Source organism: Mastigoproctus giganteus, chromosome 10, assembly GCF_048544385.1.
Source record: "Mastigoproctus giganteus isolate SK-2022 chromosome 10, ASM4854438v1, whole genome shotgun sequence".
In the NCBI taxonomy this organism is placed as follows: Eukaryota; Metazoa; Arthropoda; class Arachnida; order Uropygi; family Thelyphonidae; genus Mastigoproctus; species Mastigoproctus giganteus.
Window position 1 is genome coordinate 170,573,937 of NC_143584.1, and position 21,890 is coordinate 170,595,826.

General features: G+C 38.2%; 1 protein-coding gene across 1 annotated transcript in view; it reads right to left on the reverse strand.

Annotated features, from left to right (window-relative positions):
• The window catches only part of Tlk (Tousled-like kinase), a 651,915-nt gene that overhangs the window by 573,155 nt on the left and 56,870 nt on the right, over positions 1-21,890 (reverse strand). Inside the window, exon 2 of the mRNA XM_090383577.1 lies at positions 17,142-17,251. The gene's annotated coding sequence lies outside the window, so the exon portion shown is untranslated. The remainder of the gene's footprint in view (positions 1-17,141; positions 17,252-21,890) is intronic.

Genomic DNA, 21,890 nt, shown 5'->3' on the forward strand with positions numbered 1-21,890 from the left:
ACTTATCTGGGACAAGTCATTAGCTGTAATAAGGATAATTGGCTGGAAGTCAAGAGAGGAATAAATTTTGGATGGATAGCATTCAGGAAATATGGTCGCAAACTGAGGAACAACATCCAAATTTGCCTGAAACATAAAATAATGAACCAATGTATACTCCTCACCATGACTTATGGAAGTGAAATTTGGGCACTCACCAAAAGAATGGAAGAGAAGCTAAAAACTACACAACTAAGAATAAAAAGAATTATCTTAGGAATCAGATTGTTACATAAGAAGAGAAACACATGGATTAAGCAGAAAACACAAATAAAGGGCATTCTTATTAAAACTAAAGAACAGAAATGGACTTGGGCAGGACACATAGCTCCAAGACATGACAGATGGACTAAGAAAATAATAGGATGGTACCCAAGAGGGGCTAAAAGAAACCCGGGAAGACAACAACGGAGAGATGGACAGATGAAATTCATGAGTTCGTGGGTAGTAAATGGATGGCCATTGCACAAAACAGAAGAAACTGGAAAGTTGCGGGAGAGGCCTTCATCCTGCAGTGAATTGAAAATGTCTGATGATTATGATAGGTAGATATTTGTAGGATTTAATGAACCATCAACTGTAATAATAATTTAAAATAATGTTGCATAAATTATTAATATAAAACAAATGGCAAACTACAATTTGTTTTATTAATGAGAAACCTAAAGTTGTTGAGAAGAATCTTGGCACATCAATTCTTTGTGTATGCAAGAAATGGCAAGTCAAAGTGTAGGCTCAAGTTGGAGATAGTTTCTTTCCTTAGTTTTTACAGTTTCCATAGCAGAGAAACCCATCTCACAAAGATATGTTGAAGGAAACGGTATAAATTTCTTAACAGCTTTCTCACTAAGTTGCCCATATTCTTATGTAATTTTAAGTCAGAATATTTCAAACTCTGAATGAATGAATCTAGTATCTGCAAAAAAAAAAAATTCTAGGTTCGCCTTGAGATCAAAAATACTAATTCAAATGGGTTTCCAGTTTATTTAATGCTCGGAAACAAGCTTGGCAATATTGTTAGCATTACCATTAGTAGAGGCATATGATGCAAGAAAGCAAGCTTATGCAGCATCAGCCAAAAAAAAAAAAAAAAAAAAAAAAAAACCCTTCCACTTCACACCTCCGTTCGTTCGAAATACCTGTCCAGCTGAGCCTTAAATTTATTTAGGCTATCAACTTCCACAACAAGGGATGGAAGTCTGTTCCACCAACCAACTACCCACTGGCTAAAGGCAAATTTCCGCGCATCCATCCTACATGTCTTTCCTCAATTTGAATTTATGCCCTCTCAGGTGATTATTCTGAGCAAGAGGCAGCATCCCACAGCATTGAGCATGCTCAAACCATTCAAGGCTTTGTACACCTCTATCAGATCACCTCGCCGGTGCCTAGTCTCCAGACACTGTAATTTGCAAAACTTAAGCCTGTCTTCGTAAGAGCAACCCTTCATTCCGTTCACTAACCTTGTTGCCCTTCTCTGTACTCGTTCCAGCAGCTCTACATCCTTCTTGAAATGAAGCCTCCAGACCTGTATACAGTACTCAAGGTGCAGCCTGACCATTGCCTTATACAAGGGAATAATCACCTCCCTATCCCTGCTAGAAAAATTCCTGTATATCATTGATAAGACACCATGAGCTACTCTTGCAGCCCGTCTTCACTGCTCAGAGAACTTCATATCTGCCTGCACAATTACCCCCAGATCCTTTTCATTCTCTACCACTGTCAGTGTAGTACCACAGAGTTGATACGTTGCTCTGCAGTTGCTGTTTCCCATATGTAGTACTTTGCATTTGCAATGTTAAACTTCATTTGTCACCTCTCAGCCCATCTGCTCAACCTTTCCAGATCCTGTTGCAGCAGCATAGCGTCAGTAGCGTCCTTAACAACCCTGCCAACCTTTGTATTGTTTGCAAACTTGGACATTAAGCTTGATATACCATCATCAATATTATTTATAAATACAGAAAACAACAATGGACCCAACACTGAACCCTGAGGGACTCGACTAATAACATTAGTCCACGATGAGCAGTGTCCATTAATTACCACTCAACCATCCCTTTACCCATAGCAACAATTTGCCTCCAATGCCACACTGCTCCAATTTGTGCAGCAGTCTTCCATGTGCCACAGTATCAAAAGCCTTTCTAAGATCCAAATATATAATATCAAAGTTATTCCCTGCATCCAATTCTTTTGTAACTACATCATAGTATCCAATCAAATTGGTCAGGAAAGACCTTCCCTTAACAAAACCATGCTGTGTCTGAGCTATAACTGAATTCTTGTCGAGATGATCCTGCAGTGCTTCTTTAATCAGTGCTTCCATTAATTTTCCTGGAACAGAAGTTAAACTCACAGGTCTATAATTACTTGTATCAGCCTTTGATCCTCCTTTGTGAATTGGGGTCACATTTGCATATCTCCAGTCTGTGGGTACCTCCCCTGAGTCCAAGGAAGCTCTCATAATTATGGCTAACAGATTGCTTACTTCCTTTGCTGCCTCCTTTAATATAACTGGATAGATCCCATCCACCCCAGGTGCCTTTCTTGTATTTATCTTCAACAATTTCTCCTCCACTTTACTCTCAATTATTACAAGATCATCTAGCTCACTGCCAGTGTTTACTTCATCTATGGCATTCCCCTTCCTGAATAACTCCTCATGTGTGAATGTCGATGCAAAATATTGATTTAGTTTGTTAGCTACCTGAGCAGGATCATGAACAGTTGAACCATCGATATCAAGTGGACCAATCTGATTCATCCCCTTCCTTCTAGAGTTTACATAAGTAAAGAACTCCTTGCTGTTTTTCTTTGCATCCCTTGCCAAAGATTCCTCATAATCTGCCTTCGCCTGCCTAACCTCCTTTGTAACTTGGTTACAGATCAACTTATATCTATCATAGGTTTCTGTGTCACATGTTAATTTATATGGATCCCATGCATTTTTCTTCTCTGCCATATGTCTCATTAGTTCATCTGACATCCATTTAGGCCTGAACCTTGAACAATATTTCTTAGTTGGTATGTAAAGCCTAGTAGCTTCCAAGATAAGTTCTTTGAATGCTTCCCATTTTGAGTTTGCTGTTGGTAACATCATCAGTTGGTCCCACTGTATAGAATTTAAATACTGTCTCAGACCATCGTAGTCGCCTTCACGAAAGCAATAACCCTTCCCTTCACCCCTGATGGTAGTTACCTCCTTGAGTAAATCCCACTTCAGCACACTGTGATCACTGCCACCTAGTGGTTCCTGTATCTGCATATTCTTAATGCATGAAGAATCACTACTAATAATCAAATCAAGAGTATTGCTCCCTCTAGTTGCCTCCTGAACATGCTGATTTAGAAAACAATCATCCAATAAATCCACAAAAGCCTTGCTAGTGTGTGAGTGACCAACCCACAAATTCCAGTCAATATCTGGGAAATTAAAATCCCCCATTATAAGACTCTCTGATTTACTGGCCCACTCTATTTCCCTGTACAGTTTCTTATTATACTCATCAGAGTCATTAGGCCTATAGCACACTCCTACTCTCAATTTTGATCTCCCAATGCTTATGTCACACCAAACTGACTTGACACTGCACTGTCCAGCGATGTCAACTGGCTTCACTTCCTTGGATTTTATGTGTTTCTTAACTAATAGCATAACCCCTCCTCCCTTCCTATCCTGTCTATCCTTTCTGTAGACGTTGTACTCCCCAAATTCCAGTTCTGCATTCCTTATATCTGTGTGACACAATGTCTCTGATATCCCAACAATATCCGCCTTTGATGCTTTGAGCAATACCTCAAATTCATCAAATTTATTTACCAAACTCCTAGCATTGGTGTACACGCAAGTATACATGCACCTGTTCTTTTTCTTAGCTACCCCTAACACAACCCATGTGTTTACTTGTACCCCAATGACTCCCAGCAGTCTCTGAAATATCCTGCATCTTATTTTCCAAGCTGCTGCTCATTCCAATAGAAGAAGGCAAAAATCACTTTCACCTCTGCCAGTGGCTACTGTTAATCTATTAGTCCTTGTATCCCCCCCAATCTAGCAGTTTTCCGACCCACCTAACACTGCCTCGATAGCATCAGCAAACATTCTTGCACCCTTTCTATTTAAGTGTATCCATCCCTGTAGAAGCAGTCTCTCCTGTTAACAATTGCTTGTTAATGTTATATCTGCTTAGTAATAGCAAACGATGCAAGAAAGCAAGCTTATATAGCATCAGAAAAAAAAAAAAACCTACTCAGTTCACCCATTCATACCCTCCAAGTATTTGTCTAGTTCTTCCTTGAATTTATTCAGCCCATTCACTTCCAGAATAACAGATAGAAGCCTGATCCAACAATCAACCACCTGCTGTGCAAGGCAAACTCCTACATCTATCCTTCCTCAACTTAAATTTATGACCCCTCATGTGTGTAGTCACAGCAAGTGGAAGAATACCATTAACATTCAGTTTGCTCAACTCATTCAAGGCTTTAAACGCTTCAATCAGATCTCTCCGCAGGTGCCTAGTTTCAAGACGCTGCAATTTGCAGAAGTGAATCCTTTCTAGAAAAGAGCACCCCTTTGTTCCCTTCACCAGTCTGATTGCCCTTCTCTTGCTGATAACTTTCAAAAACAATGAAACATATCAAAATACTCCATCTATCCTACTTTTCCAAACAGTTAATTTATTTTTAAATGCCTCTATCATAGTTGCAAAGTGGAGGATAGAAGATTTTGGGTTTTGTAATCGCAAATAAAGTTCATTAAGAAGTGAAAAAATATCTGCTAAATAGGCCAATTTTGAAACCCAATTTGTGTTATCGAACAACTCTACTAGCTTTGTTTTCTTTAGCACCAAGCAACTTCAATTTTCTCCAAGTTCAAAGAAACGAGATAACACCTTTACACACAACAATCATCTAATTTCCACACATAACAAACAATCACATGTTCTGTACCCATCTCATCACAAAAACTTTATATAATTGTTAATAATTAAACAATGGGCTATTTAGCACATTGGCTTTGATGAAATTCACTATTTTAATACAGTCAGATAACACAGGAGACAGTTCGGAACCATTACTTTACCAGCAAGTTATTCATGATGTATCATACAATGTGTGGCTTGAAAACTGTCATGTGCAACTTCTCAAAATTTTGCAGCAACTCAGGAGTGCGAGCTTGTCATTTCAGCATTGCCTTTTTTTACAAGACCAATGACACATTTTCCAGGCCATTATTTGAAAAGTAATCATTTATAACAAGGAATATTTCTGAGTTTGTCGTTTTTGTAGGCATACTACAAACCATTAAACATCCTCAATTATTTTCTCTTCACAGATATATCTATCATATCCCATTAAAATGGCAGTGTTTGAAATATACAAGGATTCATCTAACTGGAGAGAGAAAGCTTTGATGTTTACAGATGGGAAATGAGTTAATCTTTGATATCATTAGACACATGCTTTCAATGTGATGCTTAACTGTATGATTTGAAAGTGGGATTGTAGCAATCTTATTTACAGCTTAACCACCAAGGATCTCTATCTGCAGGAATCTATCACTGCTGCTTTTATCAACGTTTCTGCTATTGTGGGTATGGGTTTTTATATTTAGCAATTTGCAAGGAGACTAAAAATGATGCTCAAAGGGCAGGGGAACCGTTCGTTATTTTCCGTTATTTTGGTTTTTTTAGGAGCATTAGCAACTAAGGCCATATTGAACCGGGATATGCGGTGGTCATTCCCTGACCTTTCCGCATCCTCCATATTTGGTGGTGACGGGTTCGAACCCCGGTCTAATCAAGAAGCGTGTGCTACGCACTGCTGCTCCTTCCCACCTGGCTACGGAGGCGCCTGCAGGGGAACCAACATTTGAAAAAGCCAAGCATATTTTGTTGAGATTTCATTGATGAATTAAATCGTTGGAAATGCTCAATAGGTTTATCTTTTAGGATCGGATGTCTTCCCTCTAAATGTGAATGAAGCCTCAAATTTTGAGGATTCATTCCATAATTGATTAATGTTTCTTCACAAACAGCACACAATGGAACAGGTGCATCATCAGTTCCTCTCTTTGATAATCCGTACTGAATATATCTTTTGTTGCACTTTCTTTTAACAGTCTTTTTTTTTCTCTGTCTCTTCTCTGCTGGAGAGACTCCAGCAGAGAAGAGAGAGAAAATACCATTAAAGAGATAGAAAATAGCATTAAAAGAGTTTGTTTCCAAAGAGATGAATCCAAACCTTTTAATTCCTTGGTTACTCATACTGATTCTGAGAGTAAAAAATGATAGTATAAAGCAATAAGTAAAAATGAAATAGGATTTACAGAGTTAATTGTAATGATTACTATTGTTACATTCAAAATTAAGATATATTCAACCAAAGAAAAAAAAAAAAAAGAAAATATTCTGAGCTACTCTAAATTATTAAATACAGGCTGGCCTCGATTAACGCGATTAATTCGTCCCGCGAGTGCATCGCGTAAAACGGAAATGCGCTAATCGAATATAATAATCAATAGGAAAAATTATAATTGGTCCTTGACTTCTGGAATGTCTATAAAGAATTTTAAAAATATCTTTTAAATAACTTTTTAACTGTATACAATGTAAAATATAATGAAACTAATTATGGAATTAAATGTTTATTGCATAAAATAGGGGTTCTCAAACTGCACCACGGAATATTTAAAATTTTCGAGGGAAACACAGCGATACTTGACAGCTGTCTGACACTGCGTGAACTATTAGCTCGAGGTAGTTCACAGTTTCACATTTCTTATTAAGTTGTTTGGACCTAAACGGAACTGTTAGGTATTTCTTTTGGTCTAGGTATGCCATGAAAATATTACTGTGACACTAAGAGCGCCGTGAACCCAGAAAGTTTTGGGAACCTCTGACATAAACTACACAATGAAGAAATGACTGTTGTGGAAATATTTGAACAGTGTTGACTTTCTCTTTTCATCAATCAATTTCCGATAGCCGACAACAATCTTCTCTGGGCCCTGGCAAAATAAATATCGCAGAGAACCTCAAACCTTTTGTTTGAGATTCTCTGCGATACGAAAGATTTCATCTAGTTCTTTTACTGTTATCTCCTTCTCAGTAACATTTTCATCTGGCTCATTTAAAAATTTAAATTTTTAAATGCAAGTCTGCACTGACTTTATTAGCGAGAGACAAACAAGTAACACGTCTTCCGATGGTTGATGGAACACGCCAAGGCGGGCAGCAGGCAAACGTTTGTTTATTGCCGTCCGATGTGCAGTAAGCTTAACGCACAATTCAAATCTTTTCCAACTACTACATAAAAAAAAAAAGAGATTGCGTTTACTGGAAATTTGCATCGTGTAAAGTGAAAAGTGGTATAATTTTTTCAAATAGCGGTAACTGAAACACGTGTTAATCGAACTCGCGTTATGTGAGGCCTGGCTGTACTTCATCTTCATCACTTTTTAAGGAATACCAACAATGTGTATTGGCCAATACATATAATATTACTTTGTATTTTATAGTACAGCTTTTAAGATATCTATAAATGTATAACTGTAAATAAATAAATATAAATATCATTTGCTTGCCTTTCCAAACTATTAGAATTGGAAAGTAATATATTCTGTTGCATTTATGGCATATTTGAAATGATATGTTTCCCTTATGTAGGAAGGGTTAGACTCTTAAGAAAATTCAGTTGCATTCATGCTGTACAAGTCTGTTTGAGCGTGGAGGTTTTGTGTGCCAGCAGGAGGAAGTCATGGAAAGAATGAAAATGAAATTTCTGGAATGGATTTTATGATCAGATTAACCTAAGTTATCAGTTCGTACTATGTGTTTTCATAGTGTGTAATATTGTAAACTCACTAACATTTTCTTTGCTCTATTCTAGAGATAACAATAAACTGTCAGGAAATCCATAGCCTATTGGGTTACCAAAATATTTTCAGTCTGCTCGAGTCCCACCTTGAAGGCTTTCAAGTCCCACCTTGAAGGCTTTCAAGTCCCACTTGTTGAGAAACATTGTTTTGAAGCAAGAGTTTACCATATGTACAAATTAAAGCCACTATACATATCATTAGGTGTAGTGAGTTTTGCATAACAGTTTAAATGGATTAGTAATTGCTATTCATATTGAAATTTAAGCAAGTTTATATTTAACCTATAATACAGATTCTAATCACTGCATCAATTTACAGGTGAGTGAAATTTATTACTTCACACAACTGCTAAGCTTATTGCCTAGGGCTTACAATACTGAGATCCCAGTAATTTTTTTCTGGTACAGTAATACCCCGAAGTTACGCGATAGGTGGGTCCGACGAAAATCGCTTAAGTCGGGGGAAATACATATAAATTTTGTTTAATTGGGACCAAGGACTAACAAAAACACTAGTTTAGAAGAAAAATATTAATAAAATTGCAGTTATTTATACATATTAATACAAAATATGTATTAAAAAAATAAATGACTTACATAAAAAAGTTATGTCGATGGCTTCATAAAATCTAACAAATTTGTCTGACGATACAGACTTCTTTTTTTCACGCAGAATTTCTTTTGTTTTCTAAAATTTTTCTAAAATGTTTTCTAAAATTTTTAAGCCCTTTTCAATTGAGCTGAGACCTTCTGTCAAGTTTGCAATTGTCATGTGCTTTTCGCCGTTGCCTCATTTAGGCCTGTAGCACGTGCAATATCACATGGTCTTTCATTTCGCTCAAAGCATTTCACAATTTCATCATATTTTTTCTCTATCGACAGAGGCGGACTGGCCATAAGCCTTACTGGGGAAAACCCCGGTGGGCCTGTGTGATTTTGGCCATAAACCATAGTATGAGGCCACTATAAATTTTCCCGGGTAAGAATTTTTGACCCAGTCCGCCTCTGTTTATCGATAATTGCTTTTCTTTTTCTCTCTGAATCTGCAGTGTCTTCACCAGTACGCTTCCTTTTCACACCTTTTAAGTATTTTACTCATTTTTAGGGAATAAAGCACAATTACAAAACGAGGAGGCACGCTTGATATGCATAAACAAAGCTGCACGCATGTAGCAACTGAATAAACAACACCATAAAGGCAGAGATACACTATTAACACCTCACATTTCTAGGGGTTACTACCATAAAACAATAAAAATCCAGTTGCGTTTCTGCTAGTGGAATCTGTTATAAACTGGTAGTAAACTCGATCTAATTGCATACCGATAGCTGGAATTGTGTTGATTTTTACATTATTATGGTGAAATGTGTTTCCCCTAAAACAAATACATTTTCAGAATCTTCTCTTCTCTTCATTCCTATCGTGTTGCGTTCGGTTGGGGTGATTCTGCGTTCGACTGCCATTTCTTGTAAACACAAAGGCGAATCGTGCATAAGCCAATTCGGTTCGTGTTATATTATAAGATATTGTTACCGTATTTATAAATAGTGTATGATCGAATTCATGTAGTGTAAACACGTGTTACACGAGGACTGACTGTATACGGCTCAACCGACGTGATTCATTTCTCTCGTGAAAATGATGTAATTTCCGACAAACGTTGAGCACGAATTCGAATGCACACATATAAATATGACAGTTGGAATACAAATTCTTGTATATGTGTGCAGCTCACGTGCAACAAAGTTGAATTTTGTTCATCTTTCGCTCTCACTCTCCGCCGTCGCACCGTATATCAATAACATATGAAAAACGACCTTGAAGATAGTGGGTGTTAGTGTTGCAAAAAAATCAAGAACCGCATAACTCCGAGTTCGCGTAAGTCGGGGTATTACTGTATTCAAATACCGGTATTGATACAAAAATACCAGTTTTCCAGTACTAATTTTAAAAAAATAGTTTATAATTTAATCATATAAAGATAATAAAATCACCTTTATGTGATTATGATGCCCTTATCTCTACTAGCAAATGTTCAATAAATCATCAATAGGACACCATGCAACATTGCAACCTGTCCACAATTCTCGGACAACTTCCAGTCCGACCATATCGTAACTTTTCAAGTCCTGTTCCTCCACTACTGACTTTAGTTCAACTCCACCAAGTCTATAAGTTATTTTGGGGTTGCTGTTCCCCAGGTGTAAGACCTTGCATTTTGCTGAATTAAAGCATATAGCTGCCACTTTTCTGACCATCCCGGAGGTCCATCTAGGTCACTCTGAAGAAGCTCTGCCTGGTGTTGATTATTAACTACTCTACTGATCTTTACATCATCTGCAAGTTTAGACATCACACCCTATATCCCTTCATAAATGTCATTTAAGATAATCAAAAACAACAGTGGTCCCAATACTGACCCTTGGGGAACTCTGCTTCTTACATTAAACCAATCTGAGGAATAATCTTTTATCACAACCCCCCTGTCTGGTGCCCTCAAGCCATCGTGCTATCCATCAAAGGATTTTCTCTATGATTCCAGCCTGCTCCAACTTATAAAGCAACCGCTCATGTGGGACTGAGTCAAATGCTTTGCTGATATCTAAATAAACAATGTCGAAATTATTCTCTAAATCCAGCTCACGAGTGACCTGTCAAAATGGCTAACCAGATTTGTTAAACATTATTTTCCCTTTACAAAACCATGCTGTGTATCCTACAGAATTCTATTTCCATCTAAATGATCCTGAATTCCACCCTTGATCATTGCCTCCATGATTTTCCCTACTACTGAAGTAAGACTGGTGGTCAGTAATTTCCCGTTACTCCTAGAACCGCCTTTATGTTCCAATTTACACCAATTCAACGGAATCTCTCCTGAGTTTGTTTGTTAATTGGTTTTTAGGAGCATTAGCAAATAAGGCCATATTGCTCCGGGGATATGCGGTGGTCATTCCCTGACCTTTCCGCATCCTCCGTATTTGGTGGTCACAGGCTCGAACCCCGGTCTAATCAAGAAGCGTGTGCTGTGCACTGCTGCTCCTGCCCACCTGGCTACAGAGGCACCTCTCTTCTGCGTCCAATGATGCTCTCATAACTAGCCTTAAATGGTTCAATGCAATCACTTGCTGCCTCCTTTAAGATTATAGGGTATATGCAACCACAGGAGCCTTACTCACCTGTGGGCACGAAAGTTTTCTCATTAAATTAACATAAATTTCAACATCATTAATTATATTTTTTTTCTACTTCACTCCCATAATTTCTCATTGACGTGAAGGATTTTTCTTCTGTAAATATCAATGCAAAGTAACTGTCGAGTTCATCTGCAAGCATCAGTTGGGGTACCTAATACTATCCCACACAATTAAATATGCATCCGATCTGATTTGTCCTTCTCTTCTTTACATTTATATATGTGAAGAATTCGTTAACTGCACTCTTTGCTATATCTGCAATAAGGCCTCTGAGGTTGGGATTATTCATACTACCAATTTTAGACACACACACCAACCGTTTATGACTGGTTGAATAATGAAATAAAATAAAATAAAATGATAGAAAAGACTGTAAAATAATATTTACAAAAAACTTTTAATCATTTACAAAAAACTAAACTATAACAAAAGTAAAATAAGTAAATAAGTTAAAATGCATTAAAATATAAATATAAAAGCGATAAAAAGACGATAAAAAACACTAGAGCTTTCGGAGGTGTCTTCCTCCTTCCTCAGTAATAGTGAGACTTAAATGACACATCCTTAAATACCAGGTTCACGGCACACGTGGATGACCAGGCGCATACTCAGCATTCCTTTCACTTGTGCCGGAACCGGAAGTGGGCTGGACAGGTGGAAAATTAAAACGTTTGTCTCTTGTCAAAACCACCGCCTCAAAAAGGGGGTGAAGCCTAACTCCCCTGTCTCTGTTTATACTATTGTTACCAGAGGATCCAATCCACAGACTTTCCAGCCACTTGCGGTCCCAGAATCTGTGCGCCCGGTCAAGGATGACAGCGTTGTCGGGGGAGATCTGGTGTTGTTTTTCCCAATAGTGCTTGGCAATGGCGGATTTATTGAGCTCTGCGGTCCGTATCGCTCGTGAATGTTCTCCCAGACGATCCTTGAGACGCCGTCCTGTCTCCCCCACGTAACATTCCCCACAATCCGGGCATGTGATCTCATACACGACCCCACTACTAGAATCCCTAGTAATGGGGTCTTTGACCTGTGACACTACTGTGTGCAACCTCCGGCCCGGAAGCTGCACACAGCGTGTCTGAAAGTCGCGAAGCATCCTCGCAATGCGATCTGACAGGCCCGGATAGTAGGGAACATACACTGTGGTAAGCGGTACAGGCGGAACTACCCGATTGGGCTCTTCCTCTCTGTCGTATTCATCAATGACCCTCTGGGGGTAACCGCACCTCATAAGATCCGTCGTGATTTGCCTAATTTCCTTCTCCCCCTCCTCAGGGGTACTGCAATGCGTTCTCACCCTACCCAAAAGTGCTCTGGCCACACTATTCTTATGTTGGACAGTCTGTGCCTTCCTATAATGTGTGTACTGGCCCCTACACATTGGTTTCCTATAAACCTTAGTTCTAAGTCTGGGGCCTTCCCTATATACCATTATGTCCAGAAATGGGAGGGTACCATCTATTTCTACCTCCGAGGTAAATTTTATGAAGGGGGAGAAACCATTGAGAAACGAGACCACATCTTCCTCTCTCCCCTTCCTTACAATAGTAAACGTGTCATCAACATATCGTTTCCACTTACGCATAGGGAACTCCAATCTTGCGAAAACCCTATTCTCAAATTCCTCCATAGCCAGATTTGCAACAATGGCGCTGATTGGAGAACCCATGGCTGTACCGTGAACCTGTTTATACATCACTCCTTGGAAAACCAAGGTTGTACTAGAAAGACATAATTCAACAGCACCACATATATCTTCTATGTTTAGGTGGGATCTAGCACTTAAAGTATTATCATTTTGTAAAGCCAACCTTACACATTCTACCCCATGTGCTATGGGGATACAAGTAAATAATGATATAACATCTAATGACATCATCATCTCGTCCTCCCCTATTTCTTGACTCCTTACAAAGTTCACAAATTCCGCACTGTCTCCAATGACCAACGTGGACCGCCCCACAACTGGGGAAATCAGCTGCGCCAGATATTTAGATAAAGCATACGTAGGGCTACCAATGAAGGAAACTATGGGCCGTAATGGAACATTCTCCTTGTGTGTCTTAGGTAACCCATAAAATCTGGGCAGTCGACACCCTGTTGCATGCATGGACCAATACTTGTCCTTTGGAATCTTTTCCATCTTTAGCCAGGAAAGTAGCATCTTATTTACACGCTGTTCTAAGCTAGCCAAGGGGTTTCTGTGAACAATCTTATAAGTACAATTATCACCTAATAAGTCTAACGCTTTCTTGTGGTAATCTTCTTTGTTTAATACCACAGTTGATCTGCCTTTATCTGCTGGTAGGTTTGCCTACCGTTGCAGGGATCATAATCTTATGCCACATGGATTTAGGATCAAGGCACCATTTAAAGATGCCCGTTTGTCCAGGATTATCACATGGTATCAAAAGAAGGTTTTGAATACATGGATTCAGAAACTTCATGATGACTTGAGACATAGTAGGAGATTGATTGATGTAGCATTAGGTGATATTAGTAGTAGATTGTCCGCCCTACACCTGATAGGTGTGAAGAGGTTAGTTCTGGAGAGGACGAATAGGATTACCTATTCTTATAAACAGAGACATATTAGGAAGTTTCACACATTATTAGAGGAGCAGTCCACTGTATTTAGGGGTAGCGACCATTCCAACTTTATTCAGAATTTAAGTGACAAATCGTTAACCCAAGAACAAGAGAGACTATTGGCTCTTGGACCTAAGTTTGCATTGCTACCCCCTAAACCTCCAATTACCGAAACATCTATGGGTATTGAGAGGGCAATTAGCAAGTTACCTGAACATATTGCTAATCAAATTCGTGTTAAAGCTGTCGCCATCCTGGGCCAAGCAAAAACGATTGCTCCAAATCTTACTCCGAAACAGAAGAAAGCACTAGAAGAACTTAAACGGGACGAAGATATTATAATCCTACCAGCAGATAAAGGCAGATCAACTGTGGTATTAAACAAAGAAGATTACCACAAGAAAGCGTTAGACTTATTAGGTGATAATTGTACTTATAAGATTGTTCACAGAAACCCCTTGGCTAGCTTAGAACAGCGTGTAAATAAGATGCTACTTTCCTGGCTAAAGATGGAAAAGATTCCAAAGGACAAGTATTGGTCCATGCATGCAACAGGGTGTCGACTGCCCAGATTTTATGGGTTACCTAAGACACACAAGGAGAATGTTCCATTACGGCCCATAGTTTCCTTCATTGGTAGCCCTACGTATGCTTTATCTAAATATCTGGCGCAGCTGATTTCCCCAGTTGTGGGGCGGTCCACGTTGGTCATTGGAGACAGTGCGGAATTTGTGAACTTTGTAAGGAGTCAAGAAATAGGGGAGGACGAGATGATGATGTCATTAGATGTTATATCATTATTTACTTGTATCCCCATAGCACATGGGGTAGAATGTGTAAGGTTGGCTTTACAAAATGATAATACTTTAAGTGCTAGATCCCACCTAAACATAGAAGATATATGTGGTGCTGTTGAATTATGTCTTTCTAGTACAACCTTGGTTTTCCAAGGAGTGATGTATAAACAGGTTCACGGTACAGCCATGGGTTCTCCAATCAGCGCCATTGTTGCAAATCTGGCTATGGAGGAATTTGAGAATAGGGTTTTCGCAAGATTGGAGTTCCCTATGCGTAAGTGGAAACGATATGTTGATGACACGTTTACTATTGTAAGGAAGGGGAGAGAGGAAGATGTGGTCTCGTTTCTCAATGGTTTCTCCCCCTTCATAAAATTTACCTCGGAGGTAGAAATAGATGGTACCCTCCCATTTCTGGACATAATGGTATATAGGGAAGGCCCCAGACTTAGAACTAAGGTTTATAGGAAACCAATGTGTAGGGGCCAGTACACACATTATAGGAAGGCACAGACTGTCCAACATAAGAATAGTGTGGCCAGAGCACTTTTGGGTAGGGTGAGAACGCATTGCAGTACCCCTGAGGAGGGGGAGAAGGAAATTAGGCAAATCACGACGGATCTTATGAGGTGCGGTTACCCCCAGAGGGTCATTGATGAATACGACAGAGAGGAAGAGCCCAATCGGGTAGTTCCGCCTGTACCGCTTACCACAGTGTATGTTCCCTACTATCCGGGCCTGTCAGATCGCATTGCGAGGATGCTTCGCGACTTTCAGACACGCTGTGTGCAGCTTCCGGGCCGGAGGTTGCACACAGTAGTGTCACAGGTCAAAGACCCCATTACTAGGGATTCTAGTAGTGGGGTCGTGTATGAGATCACATGCCCGGATTGTGGGGAATGTTACGTGGGGGAGACAGGACGGCGTCTCAAGGATCGTCTGGGAGAACATTCACGAGCGATACGGACCGCAGAGCTCAATAAATCCGCCATTGCCGAGCACTATTGGGAAAAACAACACCAGATCTCCCCCGACAACGCTGTCATCCTTGACCGGGCGCACAGATTCTGGGACCGCAAGTGGCTGGAAAGTCTGTGGATTGGATCCTCTGGTAACAATAGTATAAACAGAGACAGGGGAGTTAGGCTTCACCCCCTTTTTGAGGCGGTGGTTTTGACAAGAGACAAACGTTTTAATTTTCCACCTGTCCAGCCCACTTCCGGTTCCGGCACAAGTGAAAGGAATGCTGAGTATGCGCCTGGTCATCCACGTGTGCCGTGAACCTGGTATTTAAGGATGTGTCATTTAAGTCTCACTATTACTGAGGAAGGAGGAAGACACCTCCGAAAGCTCTAGTGTTTTTTATCGTCTTTTTATCGCTTTTATATTTATATTTTAATGCATTTTAACTTATTTACTTATTTTACTTTTGTTATAGTTTAGTTTTTTGTAAATGATTAAAAGTTTTTTGTAAATATTATTTTACAGTCTTTTCTATCATTTTATTTTATTTTATTTCATTATTCAACCAGTCATAAACGGTTGGTGTGTGTGTCTAAAATTGCACTCTTTGCTGTCTTTATTCTTTATCCCCACTCTTTGCTCTCTCCCAGACTCAGTAAAGATGCTACAGTGAAAATTATACTTCGCTGAATAAAACGTCTTTCTCCTTCAGAAAATGATTAACTTAATTCAACCATGGAAGACCAACATGGAACAGAACATCAGTGTTCCACAAATTCTTTCCAAAATAAGAAATTGCCTAATTCCAATGAGATTTTAAAAGATGAACTTGAGTTGGAAATTAATGAAATACTTTTAACTATTTTTGCTAAAAAAGTTCAAAGATTAGAAAATATGGACTGAGATCATCTACGATTATCTCAGTACAACAGTACCAGAATAGAATCCGAAAGGGTGTTTTCTGCCACTAATCAAATATGTACCAAAATTATATCCATTTTAAATGATCATACTATTGATTGCTTATGTTTCTTAAGAGCTCACTTTATTCGGACAGGTAGTGTGGATGCTTAAACATAGCTAAACTTTGCAGTAACGATATGTATTTTTTTGTTTTTAGAATAACTGTATTTTAATGATTTTTTTCAGAATATTTATTATTGCAATAAATGTTTATTTAAAACTTGAATTCAAGTAATTACAGTACTTGTTCTTTCCTTACTTTATTGCACCTAACTGTCATCAAAATTTATTGAGAAAAATGTTTGTTTTTGGAATACCGGTATCCCAGTTTCATAACTTAAAAATACCAAAATACCGGTATTAAGATTTTGACTGATATTGTAAACCCTAGATCTGCCACATCCTCTTAAAACTGTGGAAGGTAAATAGTTACACAGAAGAGAAAATAGTAGCCAGAGGTGAGTAAAATAGCATTTCTGGTTGTTAATGAGAGCTGTTATCTAGTAGAGCTGCTGAATGATAGTTGTTAGAAGAAATGAGAAGGAAAATAAGAAAACTACTGTAGCAAAGAAATAATGTGATAAGATAACTGTGTCAATAAATTTATAAATGTAACCACTGATTCTTTATTCCCATCATTTTTAGTAGGCTTTTATTCTAGCTATAATATGAATCAACATTCTAAAATAAAATCAATCATACCAGTAAATTAATATCCTTTTTTTAAGAAGAAATGAGCACTCATGTTTTCATCAAAGCTGAACACAATTACATTGAAGAAATGTGACATCAACAAAAAAATTTAGGTTGGCCTAAAAGAAAAAAGAAACAAAATTACTACTGAGAAATGTAATGGTAAACAGTAGCACCCTACTAATTGCATCAGTGGTGTCCAACCCTTTGCAAATAAAAGCCATACTGAAACTTTTGAGCTAGGATATGGGGCCTACAGATATTAAAGACAGAATATCATTCAATATTCCACTTCTTATACTGAGGCCATATAATTAGGTGTCATGTAACATTTATAAGAGCCAATATAAAGTCAGACATTTATTTCAGAAAATTTAGTTTCTACACTGATATTTTTGTAACAATATTATAGTTTAGAAGTCATACAGGCATATAACGTTTTGAATTTCTTTAACACGAAACTTTAGTTTCTTTATTCCTAGCAAAGTTTTTTTTTTTTTTTTTAAACTTAACTAGTACAGTGCCAGTTTTACTTTACTTGTGATCATGAGCTCTAGCAACTTACCATCTGTTCAATTAGTATTCTTACAGATTTAGAACACATTTTGCTAACATGTTTTGATTTTGCATAATTAATTTTTAAATTCTGCTTGGAGTCTGACAGACAGCATCCATACTATTTATATTTTTGACTATACAAGGGTCTATAAACAATGCCTCTTTGGCCATAAAAGTAAAAGGCAACAAATGCAAGTTGAAAATTATATCATTTATTAAACAAACACTGGGAAGCATGTATAACAAACAAATTTATGTATCCATCTTGTTTATCACTACTTTTTGTCATTGTTCTTTCCATCTCATCACTGGTTAAAAAAGCACTTTTCATGAAGATATCTCTTCATATGTCCAGTGAGGTTGGGGGAATAATGGAGCCAAGTCCAAACTATATGCAGGATAAAGCAAAACACTTCACCCTATGTCTGTTAATTTTCATCTGAATCATATGAACAGTGTGTGGCTTGGCATAATGTAATGTGTCTTCATTTTTGTTTTATAACCCAAAAAGCTTATCAAGTGTTTAGCAATATCTTTTCTTTTTTGATCTGACCTTCCTCTAAAAAATCAACCAAAATTGGGCCTTCTTTGTTCCAAAACACTTCTTCTTCAAGAGGAGTGTTCCCATTTACAATGGATTTCTTCAGCCTACAAGTTATTTCTTGTTAGGAATTTTTTCCCGCCATAAAGTGCGGTTCAAGGTGTCTTGGTCAGTTAAGCCTTGGGCTGTCATGCACTCCCGTACTCCATTCATCCATGTCCTCCTAGGTCTTCCTCTTCTCCTTCTTCCAGGAGGTATTCATTCCAGGATAGCCTTTGGATATCTGTTTTCTTGCATCCGTTTTACATGTCCATACCATGTTAGACGCTTTTCTTTGATGGTGTCAATAATAGCCTTTTTCACTTCCATTTTTTCCCTTATGTCTTCATTCCGTTTTCTGTCTCTTCTAGAAATTCCTGCTGAGCATCTCCAAAAATCCATTTCTGTGGAGAGCAATTTGTTTTCCGCTCGCCTATTCAATGTCCAGGTTTCCGCTCCATACAACAGAAGACTTTGTACAATCGTTTGAAATATAAGTTTCTTTGTTTTATTTAGGATATTTTTGCTCCACAGAACAGAGTTTAACATGCCGATAGCCTTTCTGCCTCTGTAATTCTCTTATTGATCTCTGCTTGGGATGATCCATCACTTTGTAAGATTGATCACAAATATTTGAATTTATCGACTTGTTTGATTTTAAAACCTGCAATATTTAGAACGTGTCCTGGCCCTGAAGACAACATTTCAGTCTTGCTAAAATCGATTTTTAGACCCCCATTGTTTATATTCCTCAAACAATTGATGACATGCATACTTTGCATCTTCTAAGTCTTGTGCTATACAACAGAAGCTCCACCTGATCATCTGCAAAAAGTAAATTGTAAATATAGGTGTTCTCATTAATCGGCAATCCTATTTTATTACATTTTTTTGACCAGGATCTTAGGCAGATATCGATATAAATTTTGAAAAGTGTTGGTGACATGCAACAACCTTGTAATAAGCCTTTTGAAGTGTGGAATTTAGGTGACAAAGCTGATCCCACTTTAACTCTGCATCTATTATTCCTGTATTATTCCAGTGCTTCCCATAAGAGTTTTCTTGGAACACTGTCATATGCCTTTTCAAGGTCAATGAAAATCATAAATATTTTTTTTTCCTTTTGATTGGCATTTTTCAAGGATCTGTTGTACTGTTGAGATATGATCTATACATGACCTCCCAGCTGAAAAACCACTTTGTTCCTCTGATACCTCGATTCGGGCTTCTAAATGGTTCCTGATCCATTTTCCAAGGATCTTTAACAGCAGGTTCAGGACACATATTCCTCTGTAATTTGAACAGCTTTTCCAATCACCCTTCTTATAAATTGATGTAATATATCCTGTTATCATTTCTTTCGGTATTTCTTCTCCTCTCAGTATACTATTTAACAGTTTTTGTATCAGAACAGCCACTCCTCTTCCTCCATATTTCAGAAGTTCCATGTAAACTCCTCCAGGTCCAGGTGATTTGCCATTCCTTCCTTCCTTTAGCAGGAGTTCCGCTTCCCTAACAGAAACTTTTAAGCATGAGTCTTCTACACCAAAATCCTCCATCGTCTTGAACTCTTCCCAGCCTTCTTTTAAAAGTCCTTCATAGTACTCTGTCCAGTCTTTCAAAGGTATTAATTGCAAACCAGCATTGTGTTTATTCTGTTTTCTCAAGTCTTTAAGGACCTTCCACAATTCCGCTGATTGCTTGAAGCCCAATTTGCTATTAATAGTTGCGCATTTCCTTTCCCATTCTTCATTTTTCGCTTCTAATACCAACCGATTGGCTATTTTCTTTTTTTCAACATAAATGTTCCTATATGCATCATTCCTATCACCCAACCATTTCTGATATGCAAGTTTCTTTTCCTCTACAGCAGCTCTTACTTTCTCTGTAATCTTTTTTTTGGTCTTTTTTGGTCCTTGGCTCTTCTTTTTGCCTAGGATTTCATGAGCTATTTTTTTAACAGTATTTTTTAAATATTCGTAGATTTCTTCAGTATTACCTTTTATCTCTATGTTAATTGCAGCATCCAGTCTCTGGGTGAAGTTGTTTCTAATGCTGTCGTCCTGTAGTAGGTCAATATTAAATTGATCCACTTGTAGCATTTCTCCCTCCTGCATTGTTGGTTGACCACACATATTTTCTTAATCCAGTTCCACCTCAGTGTTGTTTTAACAAGAAAATGGTCAGATCCACATTCAGCTCCTCTATAAACTCTGACATCTTTCAATACATATGTCCCTGAATGTTTTGAAATAATGTAATCTATAACTGATCTAATTTGTCTTGTCTCCTGTGACCAAGTATATTTATGGATATCCTTGTGTTGGAAAAATGTGTTGTTTATTCTCAAGTCGAACTGTTCACAAAAATTGCATAGTCTATCTCCGTTGTCATTCCTCTCTTTCTCTCCAAATCTTCCAATCACTTTGCTATTTTGTTCAGTTCCTACTCTTGCATTGAAATCTCCCATTAGAAATATCTCTTTGTTCTTAGGAATTTTTTCTATTAGTTCTCTCAGATCCTCCCAAAATTCATCCTTCAAGGTATCGGCGGTGTCATTAGTTGGGGCATATATTCCCAAAATACATATTTCTCTCCCGTACATTTTCAGTTCCAATGAGATCATTCTTTCATTAATAAATTGCCAGTTTTTGATGTTGTGTCTCAACTTCTTTTTAACAGCAATAGAAACTCCTGCTCTTGCTCTTTCACTCTTATCAACTCCACTCCAAAAATGGTAGTATTCTCCCACTATTTCCTCTCTACACAACCCTTTTTTCTTTGTCTCTGATAACACGATGTCTAACTTGAATTTTTGAAGTTCATCCGAAAGAAAGTTTCTTTTAGTTGAAAGGCCTTGAATATTCCAGCATCCCAAAATCATAGTCCTTTTCCGTTTGCCGAGTTCTTTCCAAAAGTGCAGTCCATTTTCACTTGTAGGTCGTTTAGCATTTGTGTATTTTTTTACACTGAACGAGGAGCTAGCCCGTTGCAGCAACCCCCAACCTGGAGGGCCCGGGTATCTCTCTTAGTCTGGCCCCTACCCTTTGACCTGTCCGGCTTGGGAGGCCCTACCAGTAGCTAAGCTACAGCCGACTTAGCTCTCTGGGTCATCGGGACACGCAAGCCCCCCCCACCGCGACAAGGTGGAGAATACCATCGGGGGAGTCCAAAATACTGTGGCCATAATTTTTTATGATGGTCTGGAAATTTTAGGTTTTTTCTTCACTGGAGATGATGGATGTGTTCATTTCATAGACTCATTTATAATAAGGGTCATAAAATGGAAAGTCCCAGGATCATCATCTATTATCAGACCTTTAAAATATCTTCTTGAAAGTTATCTGCACTCCTGCAACAGGGCTCAGCAGATCTCCTGCCTGGAGAATTTCATTTCTCTTGTTCACAGTTTGGCAGTCTGGACTCATTGGCAGCATATTTTCCTATAATCTAATGTGTGTAAAATGATCAATACACTTCTCTCTTTGAATTCCCTTGTGCTTGCATCAATGCATATGTGGTTACTGTCCTATCTTTTGAATCATGTCATCCAAAATGTTAACATTTTCTTCACTGGACACAAATTTCAGTCTTATGCTCCTTGGCTAGATACAAATGTT